This window comes from Diceros bicornis, chromosome 20 (genome assembly GCF_020826845.1).
Source record: "Diceros bicornis minor isolate mBicDic1 chromosome 20, mDicBic1.mat.cur, whole genome shotgun sequence".
NCBI classification, from domain to species: domain Eukaryota; kingdom Metazoa; phylum Chordata; class Mammalia; order Perissodactyla; family Rhinocerotidae; genus Diceros; species Diceros bicornis.
The window spans coordinates 57,459,298-57,479,413 of record NC_080759.1 but is presented as its reverse complement, the minus strand read 5'-3'; the positions used below and the strand labels follow the sequence as shown (position 1 = coordinate 57,479,413).

At 40.3% G+C, this 20,116-nt stretch overlaps 1 long non-coding RNA gene across 2 annotated transcripts; it reads right to left on the bottom strand.

Annotated features, from left to right (window-relative positions):
* Positions 1-8,690: 8,690 nt before the first annotated feature.
* Positions 8,691-13,680, bottom strand: LOC131418929 (uncharacterized). Of its 2 annotated transcripts, XR_009223077.1 has the most exons (3): positions 12,942-13,680; positions 9,811-10,382; positions 8,691-9,210 (listed from the first exon to the last, which is right to left on the bottom strand). It is a non-coding gene; the product is annotated as an uncharacterized LOC131418929 (long non-coding RNA). The 2 variants fall into 2 exon arrangements; XR_009223076.1 differs by lacking the exon at positions 8,691-9,210 and having other exon boundaries at positions 9,394-10,382.
* Positions 13,681-20,116: the final 6,436 nt, after the last annotated feature.

The following is a 20,116-nucleotide window of genomic DNA, read 5'->3' as shown; positions in this document are numbered from 1 at the left end:
AGAACTGTGAGAAATACATTTCTGTTGTTTATAAGCCACCATCTACGGTATTCTGTTATAACAGCCCCAATGGACTGAAACAGGGGGCGTAAGAGAGAGCCACAAGTGTAAGGAGCTGAGTGAAATTAAGCAAAGCAGCTGTGATGGAAGATAGGAACACAAATCAAAAGTCTATTTTCTTCACAAGAAAAATGAGGAGAACGTGCCAGTTTTAGCAAACCTAACACTCTCAAAACTCTCCCTTGTAAATCTATATCTATGTGATCCTGTGCTACACATAGTATATAAAAATAAAATGTTGCTCTGCCAAGCAAATGGGCTCAGATGCCACATCTTCCATCATTATGAAGGGAGAAAATGAGATTTTTAAACAATGGTTAGGCTTCGGCACTCAGCGTTCACTGATTTTTCACCAGTGTGGCTAGGATGTATTTCTAAGTTTGGTTTGTAATAAGATAACTATTTTACCCTCTGGGGAAACTTCTAGATGATAACCCCCATGAACATCTGAATGTTTCAGTGTCATGTATCACTGTATTTTATTTTCCCCTCTGAAATGTTGCAGTCTTTCAGGAAGAGTGGTCAGCAAAGATCTGCATGTCCAGAGACCAAGGAAAGGCCACCATTCCCAAAGTCCCAGACCTCTGGGAAGAGACCATGCCTGCCCCGAACCTCGTGTGGGAGCCAACACTGGGCTTCAGTTCTCTGGTGCTTATTAAAAAATCTGCAAACTCTTCTCTAGTGACTATTTGTGAGCTGTCAAGAAAATTTAAATCTTTGCTGTTTGTTTTCTTCATTGCTTGCTCTGGACGTGGGAATGAGAAAGGATAGCTACTATTAACTCTTTCCTTCATGGCGACCTGGGCCCACACCGCAGCCTAAGCCAGGGCCCAGGAAAGGATCCACACGAAGTGAAGCAGCAGCTCATTCCTCAGGGTTCCAGAACAAAGGTGTGTCTACCTGTGAAATGAGAGCCCCACAGGGCACATGATGAAGAGCAATATCAGCTCAAATAAGTGAACTGAAGTTGCAGAAACTGAAAAAGCTTTGTTTAGAAATTGTTCAAGCATTTGTTTTTTTAAGTAATCAAAATATACAAAAGCGAACAAAAAATGTAAGTTTTTAGTGTCTTTTCATTTTCATTTAGGACCTCAGGCTGTTCCACATGTATTTTCAAAGACAGAGAAGCCTGTAGTAAAAATGTTACATTCCCACGAAACCAGGATTACCTCTGGATTTGGACCCAGGCTCCAGGTCCATTCTGCTCCCAGACTCACAGACATGGGTCTCATCTTTCTTAAATAATAGGACCAAGAAGAAATGACCAGAACAAACCAAAAAGTTCTCCCACGTAACAAGTCAATCAAGCTCAGAAGGGGATGCCTTCACAGATGCTGTTGGTACCGTAGAAGGCAGCCAATATCTGGAAAGTCCCACTGGGATTTAATTGGCAGCATTCCAACTGATTCAGGATTCTGGCAAAGTGTGTTTGGTTTTATTTTGTTCTAGAGTAGAGCTGACTCCACAAATCAATGGCCTGAATCGAAGAATTCTCATTTTTATTTCCAACGTCTTTCAATTACTCAGATAGTAGCTGACTTTCCACCATTAAAAATGCAGAAACTGGTTTGTTAAACTTTCTATGTCTTCAAAAACCCCTTCTTAAAATGTAACTACTGTGGAAAAGTGTAGTCTCATAAATCTTAGTTAGTCAGTCATTTCTGAGAGCTGTGTAATGGGATTTGAGTCTTCCAATAAATGGGTTACAATTTGTGCTACATTTGGAGGAGGGAGAGGAGATAAAAGTAAAACAGAAAATGAGATGAAAGGGTCAAAAGGCAGAGACGATTTCCCAATATTTACTCTACTTTTTAATAACAGCTTTATTGAGATATAACTCTCATACCATACCCATTATAAGTGTACAATCTAATAATTTTAGTATGCACAGTGTTGTGTGACCATCATCGTGGTTTTAGAACATTTCTATTTCCCCAGAAAGAAATGGCATATCCATTACAGTCACTTCCCATTTACTTCCAACCTCCACCTACCCAACCTTACGTAACTACTCATCTACTTTTTGTGTCTATAGATTTGCCTATTCCAGAAATTTTGTGGAAATGAAATCATGAAATATATGGTCTTTTATGGCTAGCTTCTTTCATTTAGCATGTTTTCAAGGTTCATTCCTGGTGTAACATGTATCAGTCCTTTATTTATTTTACTGTTGCCTAACATTCCACTGTATGGATACTCCACATTTTATTTATCCATTCACCAGTCAGTGGACATTCAGGTTGTTTCCACTTTTTGGTTGTTATGAATAATGCTGCCATGAACATTCGTGTACAAGTTTTTGTGTTGACATATGATTTCATTTTTACTGGACATAACCCAATAAAATGGTATGTATCCCGTGACTTTTTGAGAAACTGCCAAGCTGTCTTCCAAAGGTACTGCACCATTGTACATTCCCAACCACCAGCAGTGTATGAGGGTTCCAGTTTCTCCTTATCCTCACTCACATTTGTTATCTGTTTTTTGTGTTATGGCCATCTTAGTGGATATGAAGTGATCTCTCATTATGTTTTTTATTTGCATTTCTCTGATGGCTAATTATGTTGAGCATCTTTTCATGTGCTTATTGGCCATTTGTATATCTTTGGTGAAATTTCTATTTGGATACTTTGCTCATTTTTAAATTGGGTTATTTTTCTAAGTTGTAAATGTGTTTTATATATATTAGAGATACAAGTCCATTATCAGAATATGATTTGCAAAAATTTTCTCTCATTCTATGGGCTCTATTTTTTAACTTTATTGATGACATCTTTTGAAGCACAAAAGTTTTAAATTTTGATGAAGTCCAATTTGTCTATTTTTTCTTTTGTTGCTTCTGCTTTTAGTGTGATAGCTAAGAAAGCATTGCCTAATCCAAGGTCAGGTTTCTTCTAAAGGTTTTATAGTTTTAGTTCTTACATTAAGGGCTTTAATTCATTTGGAGTTAATTTTTGTATATGTGTGAGGTAGGGATCCAAATGCATTCTCTTTTGTTTTTGTATTGCAATAACATTGGTTTATAACATTTTATAAATTTCAGGTATACATCATTATACTTCTATCTCTGCATAGATTACATCACGTTCACCACCCAAAGACTAATTACAATCCATCACTGAACACATGTGCCTAATCATCCCTTTCGCCCTCTTCCTTCCTCCCTTCCCCTCTGGTAACCCCAATCCAGTCTCTGTCTCTATGTGTTTGTTTGTTGTTGTTTTTATCTTCTACTTATGAGAGAGATCATATGGTATTTGACCTTCTCTCTCTGACTTATTTCGCTTAGCATAATACCCTCAATATCCATCCATGTTGTCACAGATTGCTGGATTTCATCATTTATTTTGTTTTTTGTTTTTGGTGAGGATGATCAGCATTGAGCTAGCATCTGATGCCGATCCTCTTCTTTTTTGCAGGGGAAGATTGACCCCGAGCTAACATCCATGGCCATCTTCCTCTACTTTATGTGGGATGCCGCCACAGCATGGCATGACACGCAGTGAGTTGGCGCGCGCCCGGGATCCGAACTTGCCAACCCCTGGTCACTGAAGTGAAACGCTCGCACTTAACTGCTTGTGCCACCAGGCAGGCCCTGGATTTCATCATTTCTTATGGCTGAGTAGTATTCCATTGTGTATAAATACCACATCTTTTTATCCATTCATCCCTTGATGGGCACTTAGGTTGCTTCCAAGTCTTGGCTATTGTGAATAATGCTGCAATGAACACAGGGGTGCATGTATCTTTATGCCTTGGTGTTTTCGTGTTCTTTGGATAAATACCCAGCAGTGGAATGGAGGTACCATATGGTAGTTCTATCCTTAATTTTTTGAGGAATCTCCATATTGTTTTCCATAGTGGCTACACCAGTTTGCACTCCCACCAGCAGTGTATGAGAGTTCCCTTCTCTCCACATTCTCTCCAACACTTGTTGTTTCCTGCCTTGTTGCTTTTAGCCATTCTGATGGGAGTGAGGTGATATCTCATTGTGGTTTTGATTTGCATTTCCCTGATAGTTAACGATGTTGAACTTCATTTCATGTGCTTGTTGGTCATTTGTATATCTTCTTTGGAGAAATGTCTGTTCAGGTCTTTTGCCTATTTTTTTAATTTGGTTGTTAGTTTTTTTGGTGTTGAGATGTATGAGTTCTTTATATATTTTGGAGGTTAACCCCTTATCAGATGTACGGTTTGCAAATATCTTCTCCCAATTGTTAGGTTTTCTTTTCGTTTTGTTGATGGTTTCCTTTGTTGTGCAGAAGATTTTTAGTTTGATGTAGTCCCATTTGTTTACTTTTTCTATTGTTTCTCTTGCCCAATCAGACATAGTACTTGAAAATATGTTGCTAAGATCGATGTCGAAGAGTGTACTCCCTATATTTGCTTCTATAAGTTTCGTGGTTTCAGATCATACATTCAAGTCATTAATCCATTTTGAGTTAATTTTTGTGTATGGTGTAAGAAAATGGTCTACTTTTATCTTTTTGCATGTGGCTGTCCAGTTTTCCCAACACCATTTTTTGAAAAGACTTTCTGTCCTCCATTGTATGTTCTTGGCTTCTTTGTTGAAAATTAGCTGTACATAGATGTGTGGGTTGGTTTCTGGGCTCTAGATTCTATTCCATTAATCTGTTTGTCTGTTTTCATGCCAGTACCATGCTGTTTTGGTTACTATAGCTTTGTAGTATATTTTGAAATCAGAGAGTACGATACCTCCAGCTTTGTTCTTTTTTGTCAGGGTTCCTTTGGCTATTTGGGGTCTTTTGTTGTTCCATATAAATTTTAGGATTCTTTATTCTAGTTCTGTCAAAAATGTTGTTGGAACTTTGATAAGGATTGCATTGAATCTATAGATTGCTTTAGGAGGTATGGACATCTTAGCTATGTTAATTCTTCCAATCTAAGAGCAAGGAATAGCTTTCCATTTCTTTGTGTCTTCTTCAATTTCTTTCAGCAGTGTTTTATAGTTTTCAGTGTACAGGTCTTTCACCTCTTCAGTTAAGTTTATTCCTGAGTATTTTATTCTTTTTGTTGCAATTATAAATGGGATTGTATTCTTAATTTCTCTTTCTGCTGCTTCGTTGTTAGTGTATAGAAATGCAACTGATTTTTGAAAGCTATCCCCCTAAGAACGGGAACCAGACAAGGATGCCCACTTTCACCACTCCTATTTAACATGGTATTTGAAGTCCTAGCTAGAGCAATCAGACAAGAAAAATAAATAAAAAGGATCCAAATTGGAAAGGAAGAAGTGAAACTGTCGCTATTTGCAGATGACATGATATTATATATCATATATATATATTTATATATATGTATAGAACACCCTAAAGAATCCACCAAAATACTTTCAGAAATAATAAATGCATATGGTAAGTTTGCAGGATACAAAATCAACATACAAATGCATTCTCTTGCATGTTGTCTCAGCACCATTTACTGGAGGCTATTCTTTCCCCCATTGAATTATCTCAGTACCCTTGTTGAAAAATCGATTGAGCAAAAATGTTAGAGTTTGTTTCTGAACTCTTAATTCTATTTCATTAATCTACAATCCACACTATTTTGATTACTTTAGCTTTGCAGTAAGTTTTGAAATTGGTAAGTATTCTTTTGCAAAATTGTTTTGAATATTCTGGGTCCCTCAAAATTTCCATATGAATTTTAAGATTAGCTTGTCAATTTCTGCAAAAAAAATAAACTGAGATTTTAATAGAGATTGTGTTGAAGCTATGGATCAATTTGCGAAGTACTGCCTTCTTAACAATATTAAGTCTTCTGATGCATGAACATAGACTTTCCATTTATTTAGGTCTTCTTTAATTTCTTTCAACAGTGTTTTGTAGTTTTCAGAGTATAAGTTTTGGACTTCTTTTGCTAAATTTTTCCTTTTTATTCTTTCTAATGCCACTGTAGATGGAACTGTTTTCTTAATTTTATTTTCAGATTGTTCATTGCAAGCATATATAAACAAAATTGATTCTTGTAGATTGAGTTTGTATCCTGCGAACTTATTATTTCAATAACTTTTGCTGGATTCCTTCAGATGTTGTATGTACAAGATTATGTTGTCTTCAGACAGAGATAACTTTACTTCTTCCTTTCTCAGCAGTACGCAGTATTTGTAATTTTCTTACGTAACTGTCCTGGCTAGAACCTCCAGTATAATGTTGACTAGAAGTGGTGAAAACAGATATCCTTGTCTTCTTCCTGATCTGCGGGGAAAAGTATTCAGTGTTTCATTGTAAGTGTGATGTTATATGTGAGTTTTTCATAGGTGCCCTTTATAAAGTTGAGAAAGTTCCCTTTAATTCTTAGTTATTTGAGTGTTTTTATCATGAAGGTTGTTGAATTTTAGCAACTTATTTTTCTGAATCTATTGAGATGATTGACAACATTAATGAGTTTTCAGATGTTAAACCAACCTCACATTTCTAGGTTAAATCCTAGCGATCATAGTGTATAATCCTTTTAGTATATTGCTGAATTCAGTTTGCCAGCATTTTGTTGAGTATTTTTGCACCTACATTCATAAAAGATATTGGTCTATAGTTCTTTTATTTTGATGTCTTTGTGTGATTTTGGTATCAGGGTAATACCAGCCTCATAAGATGAGTTTAGAAGTGTTCCATCTTCTATTTTTTGGAAGACTTTGTGAAGAATTAGTGTTCCTTTTTAAATATTTAAATAAAAAAAGTTGATCTGAAAGCATATAAATATTGTAGTGCAAAGCTGGGTTTTAAACAGTACTCTTCAGTCAAAAATCTACCAAAGACCACCAATGGATTTAATGAAAAGAGAAGATTTACCCTGAATCAAATTGCACCTTGATATTAGAAATGTAAATAGCGTCTTAATAAGCAAATTTGTTAATAGCTGCTACTTATGGAAATTGTAAATGTAAAGGAATATTCTGTAAGACCTAGGGTTGTAGTGGTGTATGGAGGCATAGTCATGGCATGGGTGGTTTGATGAATAGTAACACAATATGAGGATAGATGTTAAATGTCCTCCTTCCCAAATAACCAGAGAGGTCAAGGAGGAACAATCAAGGAAGGCCAAGCCTGCACTTACTTCTCAGGACAAAATAGTACAGGATAAAAGCCTACAGTTTGGGCTCTCATGGCTGCCCTTTCCCACAATGGCAGCCTGCTGGGCAGGCTCTGTTCTGCATTTTCCCTCCTAGCTGGAGCCTGGAAGCTGCAAATGTCCATAATTATGGAAGATCCCCTCGTTTTCTGCTCTGTGGTTGAAATAATGACAGTCTCTCTTTTTATTACTGTTCTAATGGCTCCATGTTCTGAATCACTGTGATATTATTAATAATGGCAAAGGGGTCTTATTTAGCATGGGGAGAATTTCTCCATACATCACTTTGAGGCGGATGGGTGAGCTGACAGGTTAACGAAGCTGCCCAGACATGCGACTGAGCCGTTAAAGGATGCGGCAATAAATGGGGGCTTCTGGGGATGGGACACGTGCACTCTGCTGGGTCGTTCATTCCACAGAGATATTTACCTCCACCCTGAGCCATGTATCTCAGAGCAGACAGTATACTTCTTAAACACATGGCTTTATCCCAACAGCACTTCTTAAATAAGTAACTTTATACTTAGCTCCTGGGGCTTTCAAAAATGTGTGCCCCTATCTTCAAAATGGAATAAACAGAATCATCTTGAAATATAAAGCATATACAACACAGCAAAGAGGCAATGAATATACTTAGCGCAAGCTTGTGGACATGACTCTGTTCTACCAGGGGTCTGAAACAGTGGCCTGACCTTGCCCTCAAAGCCTTATGTGTGGGAATGGATTTGTATTTTCCCTAAAGATGTCCTGTATTTCTCCCTGCACTTATGTCTACAACGTGAGAGCCGATTCTTTTCATTTCAACGCCCCATCTGTTCATTTGAGTGCACACTCTCATTAATGACTAGTGTGATTGCTTCACCATGATTCCACGAGGTGGTGAGTTGAGAAGTGGGCAGATAACGGGGGGATCTTAACAACTGTGTTGGGGAAAACACAAGGACAGGTCACACAGATGCCAGTGCTCCTTACTGTACACGAGGGACCCAGGGGCCAGGCCCACAAGACTGCTCACTCCCTGCCCAAAACCAGGGCCTGAAGGTCAATTTCTTTCCACTTTGCTAGCAAAATTGACCATGGATGGGACATCTTGAAATGTCATCTAAGCTTTTCTGGAAAGACAGTAGCTCATGCTGAACTGAGGTGCCTTCATCAAGACAGCAAAGTCTGTCTTCCACTCCTTCTCTATCTCTCCCAGGCCCTTCTTGCCTCCTCCTTCCTTTCTCCCCAATTTTGGAGGCCTTTACCCTCCATCTCCAGCAATGATCACATCAGCATCTCATAGTCTTTCCCCTCTCCTGTTCTCCCAAATTTTCCTCTTATTGTAATTTATCAGCAACTAAGCACTTAAAGTTGCTTACAGTATTAAGGAACAGAGTGGGCTAATATTTCATTTTCTGCCCTCATTTATGACAGAACACTTATCAGTCCATCATCATTCAAGTCTGTCATTAGCTGTGACACCATGACAATACCACTACACCAGAGATGACATTGAAGGAGCACAGAGCCAAAAACGACAGAAGCCAGAGGATAAATCAAATTCACCACCTTCCTTTGACTGTCCGGGAACAAGAACAAAAAGTTTAGGATGCACTTTGATCATTCCAGAAATAAGTATCCTCAGTGAGGGAAATGTAAAATATATAACTTATTCAGAGCTTGTAAACTTTTGTTTGGATTATTGTAGTTTCATATGTGTCAAAATTAAATGTAAGAGCCCTAAACACATAAATCAATGTCACAGTTTAGTTCTCATTTCTGAGAGGAAAGTGTGACCTTGATATTTAAGCATCGCAGGGGAAAAGCAACAACGAAAATGTCCTATTCCTCCTTCTTTCATACTCTTCTCTTTCCTTGCCCTAACACATGAACGTTCTAGACAAGAAATACATGAAAGAACTATGCAAGGTTCCAAATTCAGTAATTGGCTGGTGAGATCTTGTTGGAGAGACGCTGCTGTCTTTACAGTCAGACAAAACTGTTTTTCACAAGAGTGAGCAAACAGAGAAGACTTTGGCGTTCCTCCAGAGTCTGAAGATTCTGGAAGTCTGGTCTCTGGATAAGTAGGAGAGAAAACACAAAAGACATTAACACAATGGAATCTGACAGGGGTTAGAGAGGAAAGGGACGGGGCAGGAGGGCAACTTTATAGAGCCTGATGTGACATTACAAAGAGTGAGGGAAGGTGAATGCCTCCGTGTCTGCTCAGGCTGCTACCACAAAATTCCACAGATGGGGTGGCTTATAAATAACTGAATTTATTTCACAGTTCTGGAGGCTGGTGCAGGCAGATTCGGTGTCTGGTGAGAACCCACTGCCTGGTTCATAGGCAGCCAGTCTTCTCTGCGTCCTCACGTGGTGGAAGGGGCAAGGGAGCTCTCTGGGGTCTCTTTTATCAGGGTACTAATCCCATTCATGAGGGCTCCACCTTCACGACCTAACGACCCCCAAGAGGCCCACCTCCTAATACCATCACTTTAGGGGTTATGATTTAACATATGAATTTGGGGGGGAGGTGGACTCAAACTGTCAGTCTACAGCACTCTGGTAAAACTTGTCTCCAGATGTTCCCTCTGGGAATGCCAAAATCTTCAGTGAAGGTACACAGGCTGCTGGTGCTTAGTGCTGCGTTCTCCTTTCTTCCTGGGGACTGACGGTAAAATGCAGTGTTTCTGAGCGGAAAGACAGGTTACAATGTCTGTTCCTTGGGACTTTCTTTATTGAGATGAGAGAGGAAGGCACGCCCGTGGTCTGGGTGCTGAAGGGACAAGGGCGAGCCGAGATCAGTGCCTCAACAGCTTGAACTAAACCCTACTTGAATTAACTCCTGGGCTGGGAGCACCCATGTATGTTCATTTTCTCAGCGCCCCATATTTGCAGTCCTGGAGAATCTGGGAAAGAAGAGACATGAACTTGAATTCAGAGATGAAGAAAGGCAATCCCTCACCCCACTCCTGCTTCCCACAACATCCGTGTCCCAGTTTTTATGACCAAAACCCTGTGAAGGAGCAGGTTCTCAGTGTCGTAGGCAGGCAGCTCCCTCTTCCTCCTGTGCTTCCCTTGAGGAACAGGTGTTAGTGAGTAGAGACTCTGTCCCCTCGTGCAGGCCTTCCTGGTTAGCTGTGTCCTCTTGTTCCATGGCGAGGGGCTGTAGACACTGCACCAGCCTGCCCTAGACTGTGCATGTCTTTGCAGAAGGTACTTGACTTTCAGCTCAGTTTCTTCATCTGTAAAATAAGGAAAATAATTTGTAATCCACAGTGCTATTTTTTAACCATCATAACCAGTTTTTAAGTTCAGTAATATTAAATACATTCCCATTGTGCAACCATCACCTCCATCCATCTCTAGAACTTTTTTCATTTTCCCAAATTCAAACTCTGTACTCATTAAACACTAAGTCTCCATTCCCAGCTCCTGGCAACCACCCTCTGCTTTCCGTCTCAATGAATTTGATCATTCTAGGTACATCATGTGAGTGGAATCGTATGGTATTTGTTCTCTTGTGCCTGGTTTATTTCACTTAGCACAATATCCTCAGATTCATCCACTTTGTTGCATGTGTCAGAATTTCTCTCCTTTTTAAGGCTGAACAATATTCCATTGTATGTATAGACCACATTTTGTTTATCCTTTCATCCATACGTGGATACTTGAATTGCTTCCAACTTGTGGCTATCGTGAATAACCCTGTTATGGACATGAACGCAAAAATATTTCTTCGAGATCCTGCTTACAATTCTTTTGGGTATATATCCAGATGTGGAATTGCTGGGTCATATGGAAATTCTACTATGTTATTTTAAGACTTAAATAAGCTTATCCACCAAGATGCTGCCTGTTGGTTAAATATTGCTATGTTGCTACACTGGTTAACTTCCCCAGCTGTTTTGTGTGACCTACCAATGTGCCCAGAGGCTCTGAGCTCCCAGAGACACTGCGCCTAACTCCTGTCCATTAAGAAAAATAGCCAGAGATGTTTTATGAGGAGACGAGCTCAGTGTCTATGTCAAGAAAAGAGAAGCCAAATTCCAACCCCTAAAAATGTTATTTCTCTGGATTAAATCAGTCATTAGAAGGTAAACATTTGTGGAATTTTTCAGCCTCCATAGTCATGTGAACCAATTCCTCATTCTATATCTTTATACATATAAATTGATAGATAGGTAGGTAGGTCGATAGATAGATAGATAGATAGACAGAAGACAGACCTTATTGGTCCTGTTTCTCAGGATAACCCAGACTAATACACACCTCTAAAATAGATCACATAAAATGATTTCAGTATCTGTTGAAGAGTCATTGGAAATATTTTAATACCTATTTAAAGTTATACTACTTAGAATAGGCAGAGAAGACTCTGGTTAGCACGTGGTACAGTGGCTAAGAGCATAAGCTCAGGAATCAGCCTGCCTGGATTCAAATCCTGCCTCCACCCAGAGCAAATAAATTGACCTCGGGGTGGTTATTTAACCTCTCTGTGCCCCAATTCCCCCACCATTTAAATAGCAATAATAACTATAATCACTGTTATGTAAGTGCTTGTTATTCTTATTACTATTGTTATTACAAAGACACATATTAGAAACTGTCTTAAAGTCAATAATAAAACAAGGATGCTGAACCAAGATCACATTTGGGATGGAGCTGTCAGCTCCCTTCCGGTAACTAAAAACTGCCCCGTATTCCCAGCCCCCATGCACGCCCGCCAACACACACAGAGTTCTCATGGGCTTCTATTTCGTCCTTGACCCCAGGCTCTGGCCATTGTTTTCCTCTTTCTTCGTCTTTTTTTTTTTTAATCTGGGAGCTGATACCTGACATGAAGTTGTCCCTTAAGTCCCTTCTCAAGAATGTGGATGCAGAACTGGAGAACTCATATGGGAAGCTTCTCTTCTGTGACTGAATTTGGAAGGTATGAATTTGTGGGCTATCAAAGATGACTTTAACCTGCCACACATAGGACTCCATCTGTTAATGAGGACATGAGGTCAGAGAGGAGCAAAAAGGCTCTCTCCCTGAGAGAGCTCATAGTTCTTCCTGAGCACACCACTGTGCTATTTGGGGTTTCACATGTCCCTGAATTCACCCAGCAAGGAAATTCCCAGTTTTACTTAAACTAGTTTGAACTGAGTTTTTGTAACTTGCAACTACCCTCTTTGAACCATATTATTTAATGTTTTTTGGAACTTTTGGATAATTCTTTAGGACATAAAACATAAAAAGTGACTGGTCTAGAAATGAAATAGACTTTGTCTTCCACAGCCTCCTCCAAAATGGAAACCATTTCTGCCTACAGCCCCAGTTCAAAGAGGAGCCATGACGGCCAGTTTTGGCTTTGGACTCAACCCAAAGGCAGCAAGGCTGCCAGTTAACCTACCACTAAAGGCTTAAGGTCTGGCCTTAAAAATGAATGGGGAAAAAAATTCTTGTTCTGTAAACTTGCATTATTTTCTTTTGTGCTTCTTGGCTGAATTAACATGAGAATCAGAAGCTAAATAGATGGCAGGAGGTAAATGCGGGGTTGTGGCAAGGCGAGTCTATGTGGGGGGCAACATTAAAATGAGCAGCAGAACCAGAGGCAGCAGGGCAGCTGGATGAATGCCCTGGGGAAAAGTTGCAGGGACTCGGTCCTGGGTGTGTGCTGCTGTAACAAATTACCACTAACGTGGTGACTTCAAACAACACATGTTTATTCTTTTATGGTTCTGGAGGTCACAAATCCAAAATGGGTTTCATTGGAGGAGGTTCTATCTGGAGGCTCTCTGGATAATCCATTTCCCTACCTTTTCCAGCCTCTGAGGCTGCATTCCTATATTCCTCGGTTCACAACCTTGGTCTATCTTCAAGGCCAACACCATAGCATCTTCTCTCTCTGACTCTCCTCCCCTCTGCTTCCATCACATGGTTTTCTTCTCTTCTGCCTGTAGTCAAATCTCTCTTTGCCCCTCTTATATTACGTACACCTCTGATTACATTTAGGACCCACTCTGATGATTCAGGGTAATCTTTCCATCTTAAGAACCTTAACTTAATCACATCTACGAAGAAGCCTTTCCATATCAGGTAACCTTCACAGGTTCCAGGGGTTAGGACCTGGGTATCTGGGAGGCATTTTCCCCCTGCCACACCGGGGCTCTGATTCTGATTCTCATGAGGCTTGAACTCTAGGCCTGGTCCCGTCGTAAGAGTCCTGTGACATCTCTGAATCCCTTGACATGATATGAGCACTTGAAAGGAGTAGATCTTTGTCTATTTCTCTGTTTTATTTGGGCTCCTTTAGCTGCAAGAAACAAAAATAAGATTAAAAATCAAAGTGAAAAAAAAAGTCATGATAAATATAACCACATCATTGGACAGTTTAAATATTTCTGGTAGGAAACTTTAGACATAATAAAACTTTAATGGATTGGTAAGACATAAAGTAAATATGCCTAAAATCAGTTATATTCTTCCATACCACTGGTAACCTGGAATGCATCAGGTATTAGGAATTTCTGTTTACAACAGAAATATATGGAATATATAGAAGAAAGAAATTTAAGAAGAGATGCATGAGCTTTGTATAGAAAAAGATTAAAGTTTATTAGGAAATATGAAAGTCTTGAATACAGAGATGGATGTTCCACTTTCTAGGTAGGAAGACTAAATATGATAATGTTAGTTTTAGCAGATTAATAGATGGATTCCACTTAGTTTGGGTACGATTCTTCACGGAGCATTAGCGAAGGGTTTTCAAATTTGTCAAGAGGACAAAACTAGAGCGTTTTGACAAAAAGAAGACTAGGAAGTAGAGAAACTATCACGGTGGCTGACCATGCACATGTGGAACACGTGTTGGAGCTCCATCCTGGGCAAGCTGCCCCATTCTAGAGAAGTGAGTTTCCTTATTTGTAAATGGAGACGGGTCAACATGCATAAATGAATTTTGAAAGACAGTATCACAGAGTACTTAAACAGAACTGAATACAATGTTTTCTGGAAATCTATTTCTGATGACACAGTAGTATTTCCTCTGATGCTGGAAACAGTGTTTCAATGTGAAGTCTTTAAATAAAATTGTTCTGGGACAATAGAGAGAGGGAAAAATTAATATGTCAAATTAATATATTGATTTATTTTGTATAAAATTGAACATGTATGCAAAGTAATAAGTAAAAATCAATTTTAACCATGTCACAGAAAAATTAATTCCTTCAATTTGGACAAAAGCAATTTTTAAATATTGTCCCCGGAAAAATGGAGAATCGTGTTATTTTGGGATCCTCTGTTTTTCCAGCACTTTCTAGAACTTGTCTTTCATCAAGAAATGGGGGAGTCAGGCTGTGAAGGGAAGCTGACAGACGCTCCATGCTTATCTAAGCAGGGAAACAGGCTTGCACACCAGTGAAAGCAAATAAGAGGACAGAAATGTGCACCGATATTTGTAAGAATAAGAAGTATGATGACTCACCACAGACAAATAATGAACACATGAAGCGATTAGAGGCAAAGGTTAATTAAGAGCTGTTATTGGAATAAATGATTAGGTCTGTCAGAAAAAGTCTCACTTTACAAAATTCACTGAAATAGAAGGCAAATTGCCCAGATACCCTTGAATCCTTTTACTCGTCCCTTGGCTTCTGAAGATGCATTTCCTGCACAGGCAGGCAGCTGAAAATGCCAGGGCGCTTGGTACCCTAAGTCATGACCGACTCCAGCAGAAGCATGAACATCGGTTCCCTGGCTTCAAGGCCCGACCGCTCTGAGGTGTAGCTCACACTGCAGAGCTCCCTGGAAGGTCGGCAGGAGCCGGACCTCCCCTCAAATCACAGCCTTTTCCTGCCCTATTCCCCCCACATCCTTAGCTTTCCCGTGAACATACTTTCTTCGTAAATCAATCATAAATATTCTCTTCTCTGGGGGACCCAGCATGAGTCGTAAATAATTTTTTTAAAATAAATTAAACAGCTAAAATTTAGAAATAAAAGCCATGTGATACATTGGGAGATATTTGCAATGTGTGGTACAAAGATTCACAAAACAGAGTTAATACAAACACTTAAACAAGAAAAAGATAAGGAACAAAATGGAAAAAACAGGAAAGAATATGAACTGGCAATTCAAGTAAGGGGAAATACAAATATCGATAGACATCTGGTCATGTGATGCCTAACACAGGAAAAGTAAATAAAACAGGATTTATTTTTTCCCATCAGATTGGAAAATCTAGAAAGTTTTATAATAATAGGTGTCCATGGAGGTGCAGGGAAATGAATATTCTCAATACTAAGTTTTTATAGCCACCTTGGAGGGCAATTGCAAATATTTCCTAAAATGTAAAATACGTGTGATCTGTAGACCAGAAGTTTTAAAGCCCTTATTTATTTATTCATTCAAAAAAATATGTGAGTGCCAAGCAGTACCTAGAACCATGCTAGACACTAGGATGCTGTTAAGGCTACCAAGAACACATCTGTCCTGAAACTACCCGGTTTATTAGCTCCCTGAAGAAAAGGAGAAGGCCCACAAGGGATGCTGGGAGCATCTCAGGCTCAGGAAGAGGACTCTTTCTTTAAGGACTGAGACTTAAATCCCTTATTGGGCTTGTGTTGGGTGAGGAAGGAAGCTGGGGCTGGGTGCCGTCAAGAAGCAAAGGCAATTCGGTGATTGGGATCTTAATTATTGTTATCTAAGGGCCAGGAGGACCAAAGCAGAGCTGAGTTGACTTTGGTAAGAGCTGCCTTCATGGTAGACAGACAGGTCAGATGGAATGACAGAAATCGCTGGTCATTCTGGTGGCTGCAGAGTGAACTTAACTCTGTCTTGTTCCAACAGGGTTATGGTGTGGGTGTGTTGAGCACTGTTCATGGGTCTGGCTGCTGGCAGGGCCATCATTCATTTTCTCAATACAAAATAGACCCACTGCTTGTGTGGAACCTGCATTTTAACAGGGGAAGACAGGAAATGATTGAGTAAACAGATTCATATGTACTATAAGGGAGCTCCACCAGTAGTTATGAGTACGCTAAGAAAACGTAAAGGAGGATAAGGGAGAGGGGGTGATGTCAAGACGAGGTTGCTTTGAGACAATAGGGTTTTTATTGCTGAATGATTGGGAACAACCTAAATTTCCATCAATAGGCAAATGGCCAAACAAACTATGATACTCATGGTAGCTCACAAATAGTACTGTGTATTTTCTACACATATACATGTACTTAAATGCCTAGAAAAAAGACCTAGAAGTATATCTACCAAATAATAGTAATAACTTAACGGGGAAAGGGAAAAGACCTGGGATTGTGAGTGGCCTTTAAAGAGGATGTAAGATTGTCTATAAGGTTGGAATTTTCTTACAAGAAAAAAATGTATCCATGGATTATTTTTATAATTTTTGGTAAAAAGCATAATTATATATGATCCTAAAGATATGTCTTTATGCTTTATATAGGAGAAAGTATTTTCAAAATACAAAACCAAATACCCATAATCATATTTCAAAGTATGTATACAAACTATTTCCAAGAAATTCCACATAATATAGAAACCACACAATTCATCTGAAATTATTAGACTCTAGTGTATAATCGAGCAAATTAATGTTTATTGTGTTCCCATAACAAGTCAAACTTGTTTAAGCATTAAAGACACAACCACAAAAAGAAAATGGTCTTTTGTTCCTTGAGGTCTCATGCTCTTGTGAAGGTGGCAGACGTGAACAGTGATCATAGCTGTGAGGGGTGAGGATTTGGAGCTATGTACCTGGTATTATAGAAAGTATGTGTTTCTAGCATTCATTAGCTGCAAGGGATGTCACCATTGCTTTGTAGAGAGGCTGATCTTGGAGCTGAGACTTAAAAAATGTGTATCTTTATTTTTAGCTAAGTGAGATGATGTAGAAGGAAACTACAGGTAGATCAGGTTGGCTTGTGGGTTGGAAAATGTCAAGTAATAAGATTGGAAAAGTAATCAGTGGACCCCACCCCTCTTGCTTACTCAAGAGTGAGCCTCAGCAAACCTCCACCTTTCCCCCTCCCCTGCATCCTCAGTTTCCCTCTCCTCCTGAATCTTCCCCAGCAGCAAACACATATGTTTCTACCATTTAAAAAATACCCTCCTTGTATCAGTGTCCCCTCATGCCAACACCCCACTCCTCTGCTCCCCTGGCCATTGGGGCACCCGAGAACACAGCTGTAGATCCCTCTACCTGTGCAGCCCCTAGTGACCCCATAAGTCTCAGCCCTTAAATAACCTCCACAGTCTGAGGACACCCTCACCCATGTGCCACACCCTACATATCCACCCTCAACGCCTCTCTTGACTCCAGCCTCCTAGCTACAACAGTCGATTCAACACCTCCACTTGGATGTCTAAGGTGCATCTCAAACTTCACATTGTTCAAAACAGGGCTCTTTCCTCTCAGATTGACTCTTCCCACAGCCTAGGCCATCTCAGTCATGACAGCTCCATTTAAAACATTTCTCAGCAGGTGTATACCTAGAAGAATGGAAAACAGATATTCAAACATGTATTTTTACATCCATGTTCGTAGCTGCTCTCATCACAATAACCCCGTGTCCATCAACTGATGAGTGGATTAACAAAATGTGGTACATTCATATAATAGAACATTATCCAGCCATAAAAAGGAACGAGGTACTGACTCAGGCTATAACATGGATGAACCTTGAAAACATGCTGAGTGAAAGAAGCCAGACACCAAAGACCACATATTATATGAATCTATTTATACGAAATATCCAGAATGGATAAATTCACTGAAACAGAATGGAGGTTGGTGGTTTCCAGGGGCTGGAGGGAATAGGGGATGGGCAGTGACCGCCTAATGGGCACTAGTTTCCTTTTGGGGTGATGAAAATTTGGGGGAACTAGATAGCGATATTGTTACACGGTGTTGTGAATATACTAAATCCCACTGAAATGTATGCTCAGAATGATTAAGTTTATGTTAAATGAATTTTACCTCAATTAAATAAAAAGACAAACAGCCCTTAAAACAAAATTCTCAGTCCAACGCTAGGAGTCAGACTCGACTTTTCTTATCCTCTCACAACCCACATTCAGCACATAAGTAAATCCTATCGGCCTTTCTCTCAAGGAACATCCAGAACCTGACTGCTCACCTCCCCACCTGCTACTGCACTGGTCCCGTCAACATTGCTCTCCTGGATGGTTGTGGGTCTCTTGACTTTATGTGGGGTCCTGTGCAGTCTCTCCTCCATAGGCTGTCAGAGCCATGCCCTGGGACATGTTGTGGTTCCAGTCAAACCCTCCTGTGGCTTCCATCCTGACCAGAGTAAGAGCCTTGCTGGCATCCCTACTCTTCAGACCTCATCCCCTTCTCCCTCCCCTATGCCTCACTTCACTTAGCTATGCTGGCCACCTCCTTGTTCCTCAAATGTGCCAGGAGATCCTCTGCCACAGGGCCTTTGCACCTGCTGTTCCCTTTGCCTGGGAGCTCTCCCTGGATCTCTACGTGGCTCCCTCTCTCACCTCCCTCAGACGTCTGCTCAAATATCACTTGTTTTCTGTAATAATGTAATATAAAAGTTAACATAACGTAAAAATTGTAACCCTCTCTGCCACAATACACATCCTTCTTCTCTGCTTTACTTTCTCCACAGCATTTATCATCTGGAACACAGTGTGCCTTGCCTATTTGCTTACTTTCCTTCCCTCTGAGTCAAGTGTAGTCTCCGTGAGGAGTGGGTGCTTGGGAGCTGTGTCTCTCCCCTCTCCTGTCCAGAGGGCGCTGCTGTAGGACAGTTAGCTGCCAGTGCCCCGTTCAGGCTGGGGTCCCCTCCCTCAGGCTGCTCTCATGTGCTGACGGGCCAGGGAGGAGAGCTGGAGTGGGACATTCCTGTCTTGACAGCACGTGGCTCCCCTACATATCCATCAGGTCAGTCTTTGCTCTGGGACTGCCCACTGGGCTGGCTGAACCCTCCTCAGGGCTGCCTGCGAGCTGAGGCTCCCCCTGCCCGGGCCTCCCTCTTCCCTCTCTCTTCTCACAGGTGTGGACCTCACAGTGGTTGAAGGTTCTCAGTCTCCCCCTGCTCCCTCTCCCCTTCATCCCTCACAGGCTTTCACTCTACGTATGCTAAGTCCATCTTGACGTCTGCTTCCCAGAGGACCCAGACGGTAAAAATTTTCTGTTCTGCTCAATTCTATACTCCTAGTGCCTCAAAAGTAAAAACTCTCACTGATACAATTAGTAAGGCAACACATATAAAATATGCTGAAGCCAACGAACAATCAAAGAAATGTAGAAGAAAGTGATGTTGTAATATTTTATGTTTCTCAAATTAATTGAATAAATAATGCTGCTGAGTTGATTGCGAGGCTGGTATAATCATACCCTGCTAGTATTTGTAATTAGCATGTCATTTTCAAAGCTAGCTTGGCAACATGAATAAAAGTCTTTGAACTTCATCCAGCAGCCCCCTGTCTGAAGACTGGTTCTAATGAAATCGTTTAAAATAAAACAAAACAAGAAAACAACTGATACACACCAAGTTATCCATTGTGTCATTAACTATAAAGTAAATAAAATGCGTTTCCAACCATAGGAAACTGGTCAGCTAAATGAGTTCTGGCGTCACTTAGAAAGGAAGGTGCTGAAATGGAATTGAAATGGACTGTGAGTAACCTGTTTGAGACACAGAGGCATGAGGAGAGCTGAATTTTCAGAATCCCGATCTTCTGGAAGAGTGCTTTCACAGCTCCCTGCATCTCCTATCGATGGAGAGGGACTGATGGAGACCTGCATTCTCCTCCGAAGTTGACGTGGATTGGATCCCTGGAGCGGGACACTTCCTTTCTCCCTGCTTAATAAGTAGGATTTATATCATGTTGGGATTCATTTTATCTCCTGGTGCTCGATGCGTACGAGCACACACTCAATTCTGTTGATTTTCAGAAGGCAGTGTTTCCGAAACATTTTATCGACTTAAGAATAGCT